Genomic DNA, 19,591 nt, shown 5'->3' on the forward strand with positions numbered 1-19,591 from the left:
GACACTTAAGGCATATGTAAAGAATTTTGCAAGGCTAGAAGCGTGTATGGCTGGTGAATGCATGGTAGTTTGTTTGAAGTTTCTACAGAAATGTGTACAAATTCAAGAAGAAATTAATCATAATTAAGATACTGAGGCAGATCAACCTGTCCTTGAAGGCAGACCTCTGTAGAAAGCTACAAAAGTTACTCTTACAGATAAAGAGGAAGACATAGCTCAACAGTATCCTCATGAATACAGCAGTTCTGAATCCATATGTTGAGTAGATGCAAAGCTAGTATAGTAGTAGATTTCTTAACATTTACCTATAGTGCATCACCAACTATCTTAAGGAAAAGCAGGTTGCATTTGGAAGAACTGCAAGCTATGAATGTAAGATGCGCAAAAACTGAAACGCTGTTGTGGAAATATCATACAGAAAGTTACCACTGATAACTAAGAGTTTTGGGACTCTTAAGGAGGTTATCAATCCCCTTTATCAGTTGTAGAATAAAGGGTTATGAATCCAACAATGTTGTTTAGACACTTATCTATGAGATAGTTTCTTAATTCAAGCAATATGAGTGATTTGATTGATAACAAGTGCTTAAACTGAAAACTAAACAATACAATGACAAATGATTAATGTAAATTAAAGCAAGCAATAACAATAAACATGTGATGATGATATGAATATGATGAGGGAAACGTCTTAGACAAGATAGATGGTTAGGGTGTTTTAATGCTAAACTAGAGAGCTAAATGAACAAACAATCAAGCAAAACTATTTAACATAGACTCTTAAGTAAGATAATCCTCTCATGAAGGCATTAAAATCCAATGCTAATCCTCTTTCATACCAAATTTCCATTTGAGAAGCATGAATTAACAAGCATTAAGAATCAGTATAATAAGTCATTTAAGCATTAAACAATCATTCTCATGATGAAAAACACTTAAACCTTTAACAAGCTTGGTTCAGGCATTTCTACAAACACCTTTTCGGTGGTGAAATGCCTAAGATCTAGACCAGAGTGATGTGCAAAGATCTAGCTTTGAGAACAGCTTGTTAGAGAATGGATGATGCAAGATCTAACCCCTAAACTCTCTAATCTAACATCTTAGAATCCTAACATACTTATCTAAAACCTTAAAATGGATCTACTCACTAATCATAGTTAACACACTTGATCTTTTGAAAGGAGTGATGTTAAGCATGATTAAGAAGCTTTGAATGAGATGGAGAAATGATTTGATGCAAAGAAACACTCTTAAAATCGATTAAGAAATCAGAGATATCTCTTAGAACCAAGGTTTTTATACTAAAGAGCCAAAGGAAAACGAAAATGGCATAAAGATAATTAGGTTTTTGCCAAAATAGTATTTATAAATTTTAAAACAGAACTGGATCAGCCTGGAACAAACCGGGTACTGAACCGATCTTGCTGGGTCTTTGGGTCAGACCGTCGGCTTAGACAAGTCTTGTGCCGAGGTCTTTATGGCGAGGGTGTCTTGCATCTGGGCTAGAAATGCATGAACATCTCAAGAACATGTGCGGATCCTTGTCTTTGATCTTCACGTGAAAAGGTTGTGATCAGAGAAGTCTTTGTGAGCTGATGTGTATGAGAAAGCCTCGGTATGAGCTGTGCCAAGGTGTTTTTTCAAGGCTTGGACCAATATGTTCGAAGCATACCTCGGTTTGACCTTGTACCGAGGGTCTTAAGCCGAGGCCTCCAAACACTTAGCCAAATTCATGCTCTTGAACCTTCTTCATGCAAAGCCTTGGTATGGCTCCAGGCGAGGTAAATGACCAAGGCTTGACAAAATGTTTCGTAAAAATAGCCTTGGTAAAGCCATACCGAGGTACCTTAGTCGAGGTTATTTTCTAACACTTAGCAGAATTTCTTGATTTTCGAAGAACACAGCTTTGACACTTAGTCATTTCAGGAGGTGTTTATGATGACAAAATGCCTCGGCTTGGGCTATGACGAGGTTTATGGTCGAGGTAGAGACCAAAATTTCGTGAATATGACCCTCGGTATAGGTACCCCGAGGTGGCCAAGCCGAGGTTCTTGTGAAACACTTAGCACAAATTTGCTCCTTGAAACTCGAACTGATATGTGTGTCTTCTGCTTTTTGTAACTTTCATCTCACAACTCCAAATAATATGAAACAAATTCCACGTGAAAGATCACTCAAACAGCTCAAACTTTGGTGAAGAACTGATTTGCATCCGGGGAGTGGAAGGTGTCTCGGACGGCCAATCTTTACAGTGTATCGGAACGGTCAGAAAGAGATTTCTGGACCCATGTTCACTCCAGAAACAATATCTCCCAGCTCAGAGCTCCAAATCGTATTATCTTAAGTGTTATGGAAAAACAACTCAAAGTTCTTGAATCTTGATGAAGGCCCCAAAAACTGAATCGGAGAGGAAGAGCATCACCCAGCGTAACCTTTAAAGCACATCGGATAGGTCTAGAATGGAAGCGAGACGGACACATCTCCTGATGGCTATAACTCTCAGCTCACTGATCCGAATGCACTGATTCCAAATTTTCTGGAACCATGGCTGAATCCTTCAAATTTTATGAAGAGCCCAGAAGCCAAATCGGATGTTAAGACTCCCCAAACGGCTGATCTTTGATGTGCATCGGGAACCGGATATTTTGGTCGAGTCTTCATGTACCACGGTAAGCTTTTTTAGCTGTCAAAAAAAAAACTCCCTCGGCATAAAAATTTAGCCGATAGTCTCCTCATCCGGTACAGCATTTTACCGAGCCAAACTCCATCTGACCATGATTTTTAGCCGATGGCTGTACGATCAGACCATAATCATCACCCGATAAAAATTTCTCCACCTGGTACACGTTTTGGCCGATAAGAATTCACCCGGTAGGCGTTTTGGCCGATAACTTGCTTCCTGCAGTACAGGGAATTGCCGATAACTCCCGGAATGCTGATCTCACCACTCTTCACTTTCCACACATCTCTCTTTTAAACTCTCACCAACAGACCATTCCCCCACACTTGATTCTTGCCAAAACCTCTCAGTTCCTTGATGATGGAACTAAACACCATAAGGCTTGCCCTTGTCGCTCTAAACCTAACACTTTCTGCTAAGTTTGATTCAAGGTGGGCTCTCAATCACTCACAAACATTTGGCTTGAAGGAAGGTTGGGTTCAGGGTGTGGAAACTAATCCAAAGTATGGATTCAGCTATTTGAGGTAAGGAAAAGGGTGGTAAAAATGGGTTTCTAGCCCAAATATGTATATAAGTACCCACAAGCTTATTCAAACAATGCATCACAATATATTTTCAAATCAAGTTTAAGGTTTTCACTTGCTAGAGCTGAGTTAAATTTAAGCTTGTATCACAGATCCAAATCTTTTCAAGTCTCGTAAGCATAAACGAACTAACAACTTGGGCCATGAACTAAATTCTCAAAGTGATGTTTTCTCAAGGAAAAAAAAAATCTATCATTACTACCATGCAATGATGCAACCTATATGATTATGCAACCTATATGATTACGCAACAAGACTCAATTCTAAAAATGTGAATGCAACTAGAATGAACATTTTTTTGTGAAAAGTTTTCTGATTTTTCGATTTTTTTTTTGGTTTTTTTATATGCACTTAGATGCAACTATATGAATGAATGAGACTCAAGACTCAAAATAGAAAATAAGATCAAAGAAAACATGATTAGCAAACATAAAACTCTTCCCTCACACTTAAATAACACAGTCCCTTGTGTTATAAAGCATGAGAAAGGCGTGCAAAATAAAACAAGCAAAATGCAAAGTGAAAAAAAGATCTATATCCATATATACAAAGGGTTTGGAGATGGTACCTAATCACTGAGGATAGACCCCACATAGTATGAGGGGTTGGAAGTGGAACGTGATGGAGATGGCTTCATTGGTGGGCTGCTTTCTAGTGACTCAGGGAGAAAAGCTGTTGCTGGATCAATCCAAGCTTCTTTACCCGGTGGCAACTCTGATGCACAAGCTGTAGAACTCTCTCTTATCTCTTCCTTTTGAACCGGTGCTGGATATGTGGCCGAATCTTTTGCTGGTGAAGCAGGTCCCCTGAGCTTCTCGACCTTCTTCTTGGGTTGCCTCACACAGTTAACAAGTTTGTGGATGGTCTTGTCCTGCCACTTACACCACTGCTGAAGCCCACTTGTCCTCTCATACAGCTTGCGACCATGATAATCAGGTGTTCCCCAAACAGTTGGATCAAAATGGTACATGTTTGCACCATATCTCCTTGGGGGTCTTTGGGCTTGATCACCATCAGACTCCACATCAAGAGGTTCATCTTGTGGTCTACTTGGACAGGTTTTGTCACAAGTTTTGCTCCTCCCAACTGGTGGATGAATCTCAGAATTGTAGAACTGATCCTTTAAGAGAATGAAAGATACATTACATGTCTCTTGTAGTGATGTGATGGACTGGTTGGGTAGAAGGACTCTGACATTGTCATCAACTAGCTGTTTGAAGCTATAGCACAGGCTACCACCAACATTGCCCTCTAAGAAACCAGTCTTGAGAAGATAAGCCTCATTTAAGCAACCAGGCTTTGCAACAGATTCAGGGAATACAAACCCTTTTTTTTTTTTTTTTTTTTTTTGAAAGAATGTAAAATTGTATTCAATCAAAAAACTGTTTTACATCAAGTGCATCATTGTTTTAAGTGGTGAAAAGAAAAATATTACATCAGAGTCTGGTGCCAAACCAGTGAACCAGACCATTTTCATAGTCCTTCACTCCCTTAGATCGAATAGAGCTTAGACGATTTCGAATCGTCTTATCAATAACCTTTATCAATCTCTGAGGTGGAGAGGGGTTTTCTCCATGCCGCCACACGTTCCTTTCTCTCCATAGACCGTAGATTGTTGCTTGGAAAACATATCTAAGGATAAATAGAGAGTTTTGTCGATGCTGTGGTCTCTAAGAATGCGCAAGATGTCATCCCAGTTGCAAGTGTATCTGTTGGTGAGAATGCCTTTGACGAGTGGTTCCCAAACCTGTTTCGCATAGGCACACTCAAAAAAGAGATGTTGTCGTGTCTCCAAAGGGTGATGACATAAGGAACAAGATGTGTCCACATTTGCATTCCAATATAGGATGCGATCCCCTGTGGCCAATCTGTCGTGCATTGCAGTCCAAAGCAAAAAACTGTACTTTGGAGTTGCGTATTTAAACTAGACAGTGTCGCTCCAATCGCACCGGAGGTGGTGTTCCCTTATGATCATCCAAGTTTCTTTAGATTTAAATCTGTCCTTGTAAACGCCAGGTCTACACATCCATTTAGCCACATCTTCCACACCTGCAGCCGCGTTAGTTTTTGCGTTTTCGATCTCATCTTCAACTCTGTTTAGCAGAGTATGTCGATGACGACGCCGTCTGTGCGTGAGGAATGCATCTTCAAGGGTCGATTCTAGAGGAATGCCCAAGTCGATGCACCCTCTAACTCCCAAAGACTCGATGAGTCTCCCCTGCGACGACCAGTGATCATACCAGAAGGATGTATTACTGCCACTCTTAACTTCAACCCGGTGAAAAAGTAGACTTCAAAAGTAGACTATCAGAGAAGTCTACTCTTACATGAAGTGTACAATAGAAGTCTACTTTGTTAGTCAATGCATCTCAAAAATAGATTCCTTCTAAGTTTGACCGAAAAATATAAGTAGACTTCCCAAAGAAGTCTATAGTTTTTAGACTTCTTTGGGAAGTCTACTGAAGTTTTTCGGAATTTTTTGAATTTTTATTTTTTTAAAAACTGTAGTCAAACACTAAAATGACCTATACGTTTTTGGTCAAACTATAAAAGTAACTTAAACGTAGACTTCTTATGCAGACGTAAAGAGTAGACTTCATAAAGAAGTCTATATTAAAAAGTCAAAATATGGTCAACTACAAAAATAACCTCTTTTCTTTCGTAGACTTCTTATGCCTTCAAACGAAATCTACTAGTTTTTTTTTTGTTTTCAAATGATATCGAGTAGACTTCTCGTGCAGTTTAATGAAGTCTACTTTTAAGAAGTCAATTGCAAAAATAACCTTATGTTAAGTCTACTTTCACGATACATATATAGATATTACCAAAATTGAAGTTTATCATTACCTATATCGGTTTTGAGTTTGTTTTTAGGTCTCTCATGCACCCAAAACTCTGAATTTGACCAAAAAAAAAACAACCCAAGTCTTGATTAAGCTGAAATCCCCAAAAATGCATAACCTTTGACATTGTAACTCAGCCCAGAAATTTTAGAGAAGAAATTAGGAAAGAATATAGAAGGTTATGAGTGTATGAGCTCTCATATTAATTTATTACAGCTTTAAAATTGGTTGAGAAGTATTTATTCTATTTTTGGGGTTGTTCATGGTGGTTGAAGGTATTGAAGAAGATGGCATTATTGTAATAAAAAAAGGTTTTAGGAGGTTCAAAGAGACTTTAGCCAATATTTAAAAAAATCGAAATAATTGGTTTATAATGGCATTTTCGTTAATATCTTGAGTGAGAAAGATAGAATTGTGACAAAATGGCAAAAGTTGGAGAAAGAAAAAAGAGGTTAATTTAGTGTTTGATTTTAAAATTCAGGTTAAATCTGAAACTCTCCCATATTTTATTCATTAAAATGTTGTGTTGTTTCTTTTTTTAATATGTTGGGTCGTTAGGAATAGAAATGATGAAATATATTATTACTTGATTATTTATATTTACTTTTTCATATAATTATCTGGTTTAATATTGAGTATATGACGTAAACATTACAAGAATATTGGTTTTTATATAGCATTATAAAATAGCGTTTTTGGTAATTCTGCTATGGTTATAATACCTTTGGTTTTTATATAGCGTTTGCATATTTTAAACGCTACGATATAATGTTAGATTAAAAAAAACTATTTTTTTGCGTGTTTTAATAAGTTGAATGTTCTCTTTTTTAGCAGATACCTCATTGCAAGCGTTACAGTTAGGAGGAAAAAAATAATTTCATTCCCGTGGCACTTCGAAAAAATTAGCCTCAAAAATCCATTTTGTCTTCAAACTGGAAAATCCCCAATTACTTCCAGCCCTAAAATTTAATCTACTTCCCCTAATCCGACACTCTCCCTCATAAATCACAGGGTTTTCATCTCCATTCTTACACTTTTCTCATTGCATATTAAATTGAATTTTGTTTTTTCTTACTCATTTGCAGGAAGATTTCGTTTAAGCAAAAGAGAACAAACTCTATCAGGTAATCTCACTTAAATTTGATTTCTATCAGATATGGTTCTGTTATGTTGTTGTGTCTCAACGTGACTGTCTTTGGTAAGTACATGTATGCACATTTGGTCGGAGCTGTTGTAACAAGGTAGTAATTCGACTGTCTTTACACATATTCATTGATTTCAATATATGATTGGGGATTCCAAATTTTTATTTTTTCACTTTCTTTTAACTTATAGGAATAGCCTTGCGTATAAGGAAAGAGCAACAAAGTTTGTGTCTGATTCAGCGAGAAGTTTAGGTTATCCATCAGATATGTTTCTGTCCTTGCATTGATTGCTGAAATATTTGCCATCAGTCAACTGAGATAGTGTTGGAACATCTAGTGATTAGAGGAATGAATCAGAAGTACAAGAGAAGTAAATGTTAGAGTAAACACAAGGATATAAGGACGAGGATATAAGGAACGATCAGACAATTGATGTTGATACGTCTGAATATGAGGCTTATGATTTCATAAGGATAAGTTTTTTGGTGAGTGAAGGAATCAACCATCTCAAAAGCAGAATGTAAATCAGTTTGAGGATAGAGATAGCCAAGAAGAATATGAGTTTAGGAAGAAGTTAGAAGATGCAGAAACTACATTGAACTTGATGTTTTTGAACTACATCAAGGTTTATGCAATCATGGGACTTCACTGAATATAAGTCAAGAGTGGGATTTCAGAGAACCACTTTGATCAGCTTCTGTCGCTAGTTCATGATATGCTATCTATAGACAATGTCATGCCTAAGTCTAATGATGAGATGAGGAATTTTTTTGACGATTTTTGGTTTTGGTTATGATGTCATTCACGCATGCAAAAATGATTGGAGTCAGTATGAAGAGTAGGTGAACTGTCCAAGATGTAGTCAATCAAGATGGGAAAGGGATAAGCACTCTGGAAGGGACAAGAAAGGGATTCCAGCAAATGTGCTTAGGTATTTTCTGATAAAAGACATAATTTAGGAGGATGTTTAGATCAATTGGATGGCTGAAGACTTGTGTTGTCATTTCAATAATGTTAGTGAAGATGGTACTATGGAGCATCCATTGGACTCATTGGCTTGGTTTCAGGTTAAAGAGAAATGGCCGAAGTTCGCTTCTGAAGCTAGAAAACTTAGACTAGGTCTTTCTACAGATGGGATGAATCCATTCTCTATTCAGAACACAAATCACAGCATATGGCCGGTCCTCTTAGTCAATCACAATATGGCTCCAACTGAGTGTATGAGAGCAGCGAATATCATGTTGACAATGTTGATCCCTGGACCAAGCGCACGTAGCAACAACATTAATGTCTATCTACGACCATTGACAGATGACCTAAAGGATTTGTGGAATGAAGGTATAGAAATTTATGATTCATTTCAGAAGGAGAGTTTCACTTTTAGAGCTTTGTTGTTGTGGAGTATCACTGACTATAAAGCGTTAGGGACAATAGCTGGATGTAAAATGAAGGAGAAACAAGCGTGTAATATCTCTGGGAAGGATATACCATATAGGTGGTTAAAGTTTAGTCAAAAGCAGGTATATATGGGAAATAAGAAGCAACTCAGGCTTGGTAATCCTTACAGACATAGAAAAAGGTGGTTTGACAACACTGTGGAGGCTGGGACTACAAATAGAATTTAGAGTGGAGAATAAATACTTGAGAGCCTTAAGGACTTTAGGAATGATTTTGGAAGATCTTAAGATAAGACAGGTAAGAGAAAAAGAAACAATGTCCAAGAAGATGATGTGATTTCATCCGAAGAATATGAATAAGACAGTGACCTATAGCAATGGAAAAAGGTCTATATGCTTTGACTTACCTTACTGGGCGGTTAAATTTGCATTCAGGTTTTAATTTAAACTACTAAATTGTGTTTCTGAAAACTATGTATACATTATGTGGCAAGATATGCATGTGCGGCACAACATTAATGTCATGCATGTGGAAAAAATGTGTCTGATGCACTATTGTCTATTCTGATGCATAGCAGAAAATCAAAGGATGGCTTGAAAGCAAGAAAATATTTAAAAGACATTGAGATTCGAAGCAAGTTACATACAGAGGTACGTGGGAAGAAAACTTACTTAACTCCAGCTGCATATTGGCTTTCTAAGGAAGAAAACGTAGATTTTTCAAAATGTTATCCACATCAGAGGCCTTGATGGATATTGTGCAAATATCTCTAACTGTGTTTCAGTTGATCCTCCTATTATTGGTATTATAAAATCACATAACCATCATGTTCTAATGCAAAATTTGTTTCTTGTGACATTTAGAGGTTTACTGCCAAAAGGGCCTAGGAGTGCACTGACTCATCTCTGTAATTATTTCAATAGACTATGTCAATGTGTTATTGATCCAGAGAAGGTTCTAGCATTAGAATCAGAGGTTGTGGGAAAAATGTGCCAATTATAGAGCCTTCACTTTTTGACATCATGTTTCATCTTCCAATACATCTAGCAAGGGAAGCACGTTTGGGTGGGCCTGTAAACTTCAGATGGATGTATCCTTTGGAAAGGTATTATTTTTTTTTTTGTTATATACTTTAATAGTATACTGGTGGTAAGTAATAAGTTTTTTAATTGATATGTAGGTATATGAAGACACTTAAGGCATATGTAAAGAATTTTGCAAGGCTAGAAGCGTGTATGGCTGGTGAATGCATGGTAGTTTGTTTGAAGTTTCTACAGAAATGTGTACAAATTCAAGAAGAAATTAATCATAATTAAGATACTGAGGCAGATCAACCTGTCCTTGAAGGCAGACCTCTGTAGAAAGCTACAAAAGTTACTCTTACAGATAAAGAGGAAGACATAGCTCAACAGTATCCTCATGAATACAGCAGTTCTGAATCCATATGTTGAGTAGATGCAAAGCTAGTATAGTAGTAGATTTCTTAACATTTACCTATAGTGCATCACCAACTATCTTAAGGAAAAGCAGGTTGCATTTGGAAGAACTGCAAGCTATGAATGTAAGATGCGCAAAAACTGAAACGCTGTTGTGGAAATATCATACAGAAAGTTACCACTGATAACTAAGAGTTTTGGGACTCTTAAGGAGGTTATCAATCCCCTTTATCAGTTGTAGAATAAAGGGTTATGAATCCAACAATGTTGTTTAGACACTTATCTATGAGATAGTTTCTTAATTCAAGCAATATGAGTGATTTGATTGATAACAAGTGCTTAAACTGAAAACTAAACAATACAATGACAAATGATTAATGAAAATTAAAGCAAGCAATAACAATAAACATGTGATGATGATATGAATATGATGAGGGAAACGTCTTAGACAAGATAGATGGTTAGGGTGTTTTAATGCTAAACTAGAGAGCTAAATGAACAAACAATCAAGCAAAACTATTTAACATAGACTCTTAAGTAAGATAATCCTCTCATGAAGGCATTAAAATCCAATGCTAATCCTCTTTCATACCAAATTTCCATTTGAGAAGCATGAATTAACAAGCATTAAGAATCAGTATAATAAGTCATTTAAGCATTAAACAATCATTCTCATGATGAAAAACACTTAAACCTTTAACAAGCTTGGTTCAGGCATTTCTACAAACACCTTTTCGGTGGTGAAATGCCTAAGATCTAGACCAGAGTGATGTGCAAAGATCTAGCTTTGAGAACAGCTTGTTAGAGAATGGATGATGCAAGATCTAACCCCTAAACTCTCTAATCTAACATCTTAGAATCCTAACATACTTATCTAAAACCTTAAAATGGATCTACTCACTAATCATAGTTAACACACTTGATCTTTTGAAAGGAGTGATGTTAAGCATGATTAAGAAGCTTTGAATGAGATGGAGAAATGATTTGATGCAAAGAAACACTCTTAAAATCGATTAAGAAATCAGAGATATCTCTTAGAACCAAGGTTTTTATACTAAAGAGCCAAAGGAAAACGAAAATGGCATAAAGATAATTAGGTTTTCGCCAAAATAGTATTTATAAATTTTAAAACAGAACTGGATCAGCCTGGAACAAACCAGGTACTGAACCGATCTTGCTGGGTCTTTGGGTCAGACCGTCGGCTTAGACAAGTCTTGTGCCGAGGTCTTTATGGCGAGGGTGTCTTGCATCTGGGCTAGAAATGCATGAACATCTCAAGAACATGTGCGGATCCTTGTCTTTGATCTTCACGTGAAAAGGTTGTGATCAGAGAAGTCTTTGTGAGCTGATGTGTATGAGAAAGCCTCGGTATGAGCTGTGCCAAGGTGTTTGTTCAAGGCTTGGACCAATATGTTCGAAGCATACCTCGGTTTGACCTTGTACCGAGGGTCTTAAGCCGAGGCCTCCAAACACTTAGCCAAATTCATGCTCTTGAACCTTCTTCATGCAAAGCCTTGGTATGGCTCCAGGCGAGGTAAATGACCAAGGCTTGACAAAATGTTTCGTAAAAATAGCCTTGGTAAAGCCATACCGAGGTACCTTGGTCGAGGTTATTTTCTAACACTTAGCAGAATTTCTTGATTTTCGAAGAACACAGCTTTGACACTTAGTCATTTCAGGAGGTGTTTATGATGACAAAATGCCTCGGCTTGGGCTATGACGAGGTTTATGGTCGAGGTAGAGACCAAAATTTCGTGAATATGACCCTCGGTATAGGTACCCCGAGGTGGCCAAGCCGAGGTTCTTGTGAAACACTTAGCACAAATTTGCTCCTTGAAACTCGAACTGATATGTGTGTCTTCTGCTTTTTGTAACTTTCATCTCACAACTCCAAATAATATGAAACAAATTCCACGTGAAAGATCACTCAAACAGCTCAAACTTTGGTGAAGAACTGATTTGCATCCGGGGAGTGGAAGGTGTCTCGGACGGCCAATCTTTACAGTTTATCGGAACGGTCAGAAAGAGATTTCTGGACCCATGTTCACTCCAGAAACAATATCTCCCAGCTCAGAGCTCCAAATCGTATTATCTTAAGTGTTATGGAAAAACAACTCAAAGTTCTTGAATCTTGATGAAGGCCCCAAAAACTGAATCGGAGAGGAAGAGCATCACCCAGCGTAACCTTTAAAGCACATCGGATAGGTCTAGAATGGAAGCGAGACGGACACATCTCCTGATGGCTATAACTCTCAGCTCACTGATCCGAATGCACTGATTCCAAATTTTCTGGAACCATGGCTGAATCCTTCAAATTTTATGAAGAGCCCAGAAGCCAAATCGGATGTTAAGACTCCCCAAACGGCTGATCTTTGATGTGCATCGGGAACCGGATATTTTGGTCGAGTCTTCATGTACCACGGTAAGCTTTTTTAGCTGTCAAAAAAAAAACTCCCTCGGCATAAAAATTTAGCCGATAGTCTCCTCATCCGGTACAGCATTTTACCGAGCCAAACTCCATCTGACCATGATTTTTAGCCGATGGCTGTACGATCAGACCATAATCATCACCCGATAAAAATTTCTCCACCTGGTACACGTTTTGGCCGATAAGAATTCACCCGGTAGGCGTTTTGGCCGATAACTTGCTTCCTGCAGTACAGGGAATTGCCGATAACTCCCGGAATGCTGATCTCACCACTCTTCACTTTCCACACATCTCTCTTTTAAACTCTCACCAACAGACCATTCCCCCACACTTGATTCTTGCCAAAACCTTTCAGTTCCTTGATGATGGAACTAAACACCATAAGGCTTGCCCTTGTCGCTCTAAACCTAACACTTTCTGCTAAGTTTGATTCAAGGTGGGCTCTCAATCACTCACAAACATTTGGCTTGAAGGAAGGTTGGGTTCAGGGTGTGGAAACTAATCCAAAGTATGGATTCAGCTATTTGAGGTAAGGAAAAGGGTGGTAAAAATGGGTTTCTAGCTCAAATATGTATATAAGTACCCACAAGCTTATTCAAACAATGCATCACAATATATTTTCAAATCAAATTTAAGGTTTTCACTTGCTAGAGCTGAGTTAAATTTAAGCTTGTATCACAGATCCAAATCTTTTCAAGTCTCGTAAGCATAAACGAACTAACAACTTGGGCCATGAACTAAATTCTCAAAGTGATGTTTTCTCAAGGAAAATAAAAATCTATCATTACTACCATGCAATGATGCAACCTATATGATTATGCAACCTATATGATTACGCAACAAGACTCAATTCTAAAAATGTGAATGCAACTAGAATGAACATTTTTTTGTGAAAAGTTTTCTGATTTTTCGATTTTTTTTTGGTTTTTTTATATGCACTTAGATGCAACTATATGAATGAATGAGACTCAAGACTCAAAATAGAAAATAAGATCAAAGAAAACATGATTAGCAAACATAAAACTCTTCCCTCACACTTAAATAACACAGTCCCTTGTGTTATAAAGCATGAGAAAGGCGTGCAAAATAAAACAAGCAAAATTCAAAGTGAAAAAAGATCTATATCCATATATACAAAGGGTTTGGAGATGGTACCTAATCACTGAGGATAGACCCCACATAGTATGAGGGGTTGGAAGTGGAACGTGATGGAGATGGCTTCATTGGTGGGCTGCTTTCTAGTGACTCAGGGAGAAAAGCTGTTGCTGGATCAATCCAAGCTTCTTTACCCAGTGGCAACTCTGATGCACAAGCTGTAGAACTCTCTCTTATCTCTTCCTTTTGAACCGGTGCTGGATATGTGGCCGAATCTTTTGCTGGTGAAGCAGGTGCCCTGAGCTTCTCGACCTTCTTCTTGGGTTGCCTCACACAGTTAACAAGTTTGTGGATGGTCTTGTCCTGCCACTTACACCACTGCTGAAGCCCACTTGTCCTCTCATACAGCTTGCGACCATGATAATCAGGTGTTCCCCAAACAGTTGGATCAAAATGGTACATGTTTGCACTATTTCTCCTTGGGGGTCTTTGGGCTTGATCACCATCAGACTCCACATCAAGAGGTTCATCTTGTGGTCTACTTGGACAGGTTTTGTCACAAGTTTTGCTCCTCCCAACTGGTGGATGAATCTCAGAATTGTAGAACTGATCCTTTAAGAGAATGAAAGATACATTACATGTCTCTTGTAGTGATGTGATGGACTGGTTGGGTAGAAGGACTCTGACATTGTCATCAACTAGCTGTTTGAAGCTATAGCACAGGCTACCACCAACATTGCCCTCTAAGAAACCAGTCTTGAGAAGATAAGCCTCATTTAAGCAACCAGGCTTTGCAACAGATTCAGGGAATACAAACCCTTTTTTTTTTTTTTTTTTTTTTTTTGAAAGAATGTAAAATTGTATTCAATCAAAAAACTGTTTTACATCAAGTGCATCATTGTTTTAAGTGGTGAAAAGAAAAATATTACATCAGAGTCTGGTGCCAAACCAGTGAACCAGACCATTTTCATAGTCCTTCACTCCCTTAGATCGAATAGAGCTTAGACGATTTCGAATCGTCTTATCAATAACCTTTATCAATCTCTGAGGTGGAGAGGGGTTTTCTCCATGCCGCCACACGTTCCTTTCTCTCCATAGACCGTAGATTGTTGCTTGGAAAACATATCTAAGGATAAATAGAGAGTTTTGTCGATGCTGTGGTCTCTAAGAATGCGCAAGATGTCATCCCAGTTGCAAGTGTATCTGTTGGTGAGAATGCCTTTGACGAGTGGTTCCCAAACCTGTTTCGCATAGGCACACTCAAAAAAGAGATGTTGTCGTGTCTCCAAAGGGTGATGACATAAGGAACAAGATGTGTCCACATTTGCATTCCAATATAGGATGCGATCCCCTGTGGCCAATCTGTCGTGCATTGCAGTCCAAAGCAAAAAATTGTACTTTGGAGTTGCGTATTTAAACTAGACAGTGTCGCTCCAATCGCACCGGAGGTGGTGTTCCCTTATGATCATCCAAGTTTCTTTAGATTTAAATCTGTCCTTGTAAACGCCAGTCTACACATCCATTTAACCACATCTTCCACACCTGCAGCCGCGTTAGTTTTTGCGTTTTCGATCTCATCTTCAACTCTGTTTAGCAGAGTATGTCGATGACGACGCCGTCTGTGCGTGAGGAATGCATCTTCAAGGGTCGATTCTAGAGGAATGCCCAAGTCGATGCACCCTCTAACTCCCAAAGACTCGATGAGTCTCCCCTGCGACGACCAGTGATCATACCAGAAGGATGTATTACTGCCACTCTTAACTTCAACCCGGTGAAAATCCCTAGCCAGAGGCCGCAATTTCAGAATTTTTCACCACATCCATGAACCAGCATTCTGTTTATCTCCTACAGACCAGAAGGTACCCTTTCGTATCAGATACATAAAAACCCACTTCTTCCATAGTGATTGATTTGGTGAGAGTAATCGCCAGATCAACTTCAGACCACTAACTGTATTGACCTCCTTGAGTGGCCTTAAACCAAGACCTCCTTCGGTTTTCTTTCGAGTGATCATATTCCATGCCACTTTTGATTTGTTTGTATTCAAGCTTGGAAGACCATAGAAAAGCAGCGCAGAGTTTCTCTATCTCGCGGACACAAGCACTCGGTAGACGGTAAGCATTCATCCAAAAGTTCATTATGCTCATCAAAACTGACCGAATTAGTTGAAGACGCCCTACATACGAGAGCTGTCGAATTGTCCAAGAGCTGATTCTTCCTCGAATCTTTTCGATCAGGGGCTTGTAATCTCCAACTGTCATACACTTTGTCAAGAGTGGTAGGCCTAGGTATCGCACAGGCAGCTGTCCAGAGGCAAAAGGAAAATTCGCAAGAATGGCTTCTCGCTCAGTTTGTGATATCCTGCCATATAGATCGTCGATTTTTCCACACTGATTTGAAGACCTGATAGCCTTGCAAACTGGCGGAAGACCTTTAGAACTCCATCGATCGATCTTTGTTTCCCATCTGTGAAAACCATAACATCATCTGCGAAGCATAAGTGAGTGAGAGAGAGATTTTGACAACGAGGATGATAGCCAATTTCCCTTCTCTTTGCCGCAGCATCAAGCATTTTTGTCAGAACATTCATACTCATGACAAATAGATAAGGTGATAACGCACAACCCTGTCTTAAGCCTCTCTCGCTTCTGAAAAACCCTGCCAATTCCCCATTGACTTGAACAGAAAATGAGGCAGAAGTAATGCAGAGGCGAATCCAATGGATAAACTGGGGTGGGAACTGCATTGCCTTAAGAGCATTAAGGATAAAGGGCCACTGAAGTGAATCAAAGGCCTTAGAGATATCTATCTGCAAAGCACTGCGACCAGAGATAGATACTTTGTGGTAATCCTTTACTAATTCTGTTGTTAGCAGGATGTTCTCCATTAACAATCTGTTCTCCACGAAAGCTGTCTGGTTTGGATCAATGAGCCGAGACATCATACCCTTCAGTCTGTTCGCAATGATCTTGGAAATAACCTTGTAAATGACATTACAGCAGGAGATTGGACGGTAGTCTTTCATTTCCTTGGATTCTGTTTTTTTTCGGTATGAGAGCAAGAATTGTCGAGTTGATACCCTTAGGTAAAAAGCCTTTGATGAAAAAGGATTGGATAGCGACAATAAAGTCTTTTCCAATCGTTTTCCAGGCTGCTCGAAAAAACTCGCTAGTATACCCATCAGGGCCGGGAGATTTGTTCGATGGCATACTAAACAGAACCTTTGTTATTTCCTCCTCTGTCACTTCTTTCACAACTAGGTTACTATCCTCAGCCGTACAGCGAAAGTCTAGCAGTTCCTCCAATTTATGAATCGATGGTTCCTCCAGGTCAACAGGTTTTAGGGTGAGAAACTCATGAAAGAAGCGCTCGGCTTCCTCTTTGATCTCACCCTGAGTTTTCACGATGTCACCATTTGAGCATAGAATCTCCCTTATGCCATTTCTTGCCTCTCTGACCTTAACCGCATTGTGGAAAACCTTTGTGTTCTGATCACCAACCTCTAACCAGTGTAATTTAGCGTTTTGTTTGTAGAACTCCTCCTCAAGAGTTGCTACCCTCTGCCACCTCTCAAAAGCCTCTGCCTCCTCTCTTATACGATCTGGTGTCGGGTTTATAAGTGTTGCGCCCTGCTTCTCACACAGCACCTGAAAAGCCAGCTTTGATCTTAACGCTAATTTCCCAGACTTCCTTTTACTCAAGTCCCGAATGCCCGGTTTCAAGGTTTTCAGCTTTTTCGAAAATCGGTATAGAGCAGAGGTGGAGTGGAAAAGCGCCTCTGTTTTAGACCAGTGTTCTGCAACTAATGGTGCAAACTCAGCCATTCCTCCGACTGAATTAATAAATTTGAATGGCCGCTTCTTCCTTGTGCCCTGAGAACCCATTTGAATCCGACATCGCAAGTGGTCTGAACAGCCCCCTGACTCGAACACACAATAAGCTTGCGAGTGATGATAGAGCCATATGTCATTTACTAAAACTCGGTCAAGTTTTTTGCAAATGAGGCCCTCTTCCCGCTTGTTGCACCAAGTGAAAAGTGGTCCATGACCTCCCATATCAGATAAAGAGCAATGCCTTACAACTTCCTGAAAATCTCTCATTCCCATTGAGATATTTGGCGAATTTTCAAAATTGGAGTGCTCTTCAGTCTCCAAAATCTCATTAAAATCACCCATGATCATCCAAGGTTTATTACGAAACATTGGTGAATCTTGGTGATGTTTCATATCTTCCCACAGACTCTTTCTCCCCTCAATCGTATTCAGTGCATAGACGAAACTGCAGAAAAATTCTTTTTCAGCTCCATCAGCTAACACCGAGCAGGTTACCATCTGTTCGCTTTTGAAAACAGGGGACAAGCAAACCGTTGGTCTCCAAAGAATCCAAATGCGTCCAAGATGATTATATTCATAGTTTGCCATGAAAGACCAGTCCCTGAAATGCGAACCTACAATCTTCCCAGCTTTAATTTCCCTTACTCTCGTCTCCAACAAGCAACCAAACTGCATATCTGTTTCCCGAAACCAGTCCTGAACTATGGAATGTTTAAAGGTTTTGTTGAATCCGCGAACATTCCAACAGAAACTCGACATTTAGTTATTTTTGCGAGAGACTTTTTTCCCCACAGCAGTAAGGGTATCCTTAGATGCCTGAGTAGAAGTCTCCACCAAGAACTTGTGCTTATTTTTGGAATCACGTGGAAGAGATTGTCTTACCGAAGTAGCTTCGACATTGTCTCTTTCAGGTTTTCCCGAGTGTTGCTCTTTTTGTTTTTGCGGATGGATCGTTGGAGGAACAGATTGCTGATGGATGTCAGTGGTCACCTGCCCTTCCTCTTCTAAAATTTCCCCTTCCTCTCCCGATTTGCTGAGGATATCAAACTTTGATGCAGAAATATGAGCTTCATCAGCCACCGCATGCATCTTTTTTGGACTTCTGCCCCCCTTTGCAGGTGAAACGGTTGTCCATTGCTCTGCTTTATCAGCTGTGTTCTCTGCACTCTCGCTATTATCCCCTTTTTCAATAAGTTCAGAACTTTGTTCAACACCCCCTACCGAGGCTGATTTGGTCTGAAGTGTAAGAACCTCCTCAGGCTCTTTGCGGATTTCACCCTCTTCTGGTTCTGCAGTTTCCTCCTCAATACTATCATCCACCCGTTTTTTCTTATGAATCACACAAGACGAAACTAAATGTCCCCATTTGTTACACGTGTTGCACTTTGGTGGAAGCCAGGGGTATGAGAATTCCACCAGTGATTCATTGCCATTTTTAGAGAATTTTATTGTCTTGGGCAATTCTTTAGTGAGATTTGCATTGACAAACACCTTTGCTATCTCAAAACTTGAACAAGCTGCAGTTTCTGGGTGGAGATGTTTTGGTTCCCCAACTGTGCTGGTGATAAAACTCAATCCCTTCCAGGAAAACATGTTCATGGGAACTTTTCGCAAGTGCATCCACATTGGAATAGACGTCAGCTCCGGGATATCTTCCTCCGTGAAGGGAGACCACTTTGTTACGACCATAGGGATCGCTGCAATATTCCACATTCCGCGATGCAGAACACGGGCTCTGATCTGCGGATTTGGGATCTTGAATTTCATCGTTGTGGAGTTGATTACCTCAATATCCACTTTCTGTGAGTTTTCACCCTGGTTCCAAATTTTGTTCACGATCACGTGAACTTTAGCGCCATGAGGCGCCGCCGATAAAAACTTTCCGATCACGAAATCTTCCCATAAGGGCGAAGCATTTTCAAAAACCTCATCAGGCACTTCCACTGAACCCTGACCCTCGTCATCTGAAATCACCACTTCGTATTGCTTTAGAACATTCTTATTCTGCACCACTGAAGCAAAGGTAGCCGTCTGCGTAGACAGAGGCTGTGTTGGAGGATCCCCCGGAGCCTCCGGCAAAGCCATCGCCACCGTAGCTGCGTCGGCGAGCTAACTTGAGATGGAAGAAAAGCGCAAAACCCTAATCGCC

The 19,591-nt window shown here is 39.4% G+C and overlaps 1 pseudogene; it reads right to left on the reverse strand.

Annotated features, from left to right (window-relative positions):
- Positions 1-3,832: 3,832 nt before the first annotated feature.
- Positions 3,833-18,201, reverse strand: LOC112086017 (annotated as a pseudogene).
- Positions 18,202-19,591: the final 1,390 nt, after the last annotated feature.

Source organism: Eutrema salsugineum, unplaced genomic scaffold (assembly GCF_000478725.1).
Source record: "Eutrema salsugineum unplaced genomic scaffold, Eutsalg1_0 scaffold_24, whole genome shotgun sequence".
Classification (NCBI taxonomy): Eukaryota; Viridiplantae; Streptophyta; class Magnoliopsida; order Brassicales; family Brassicaceae; genus Eutrema; species Eutrema salsugineum.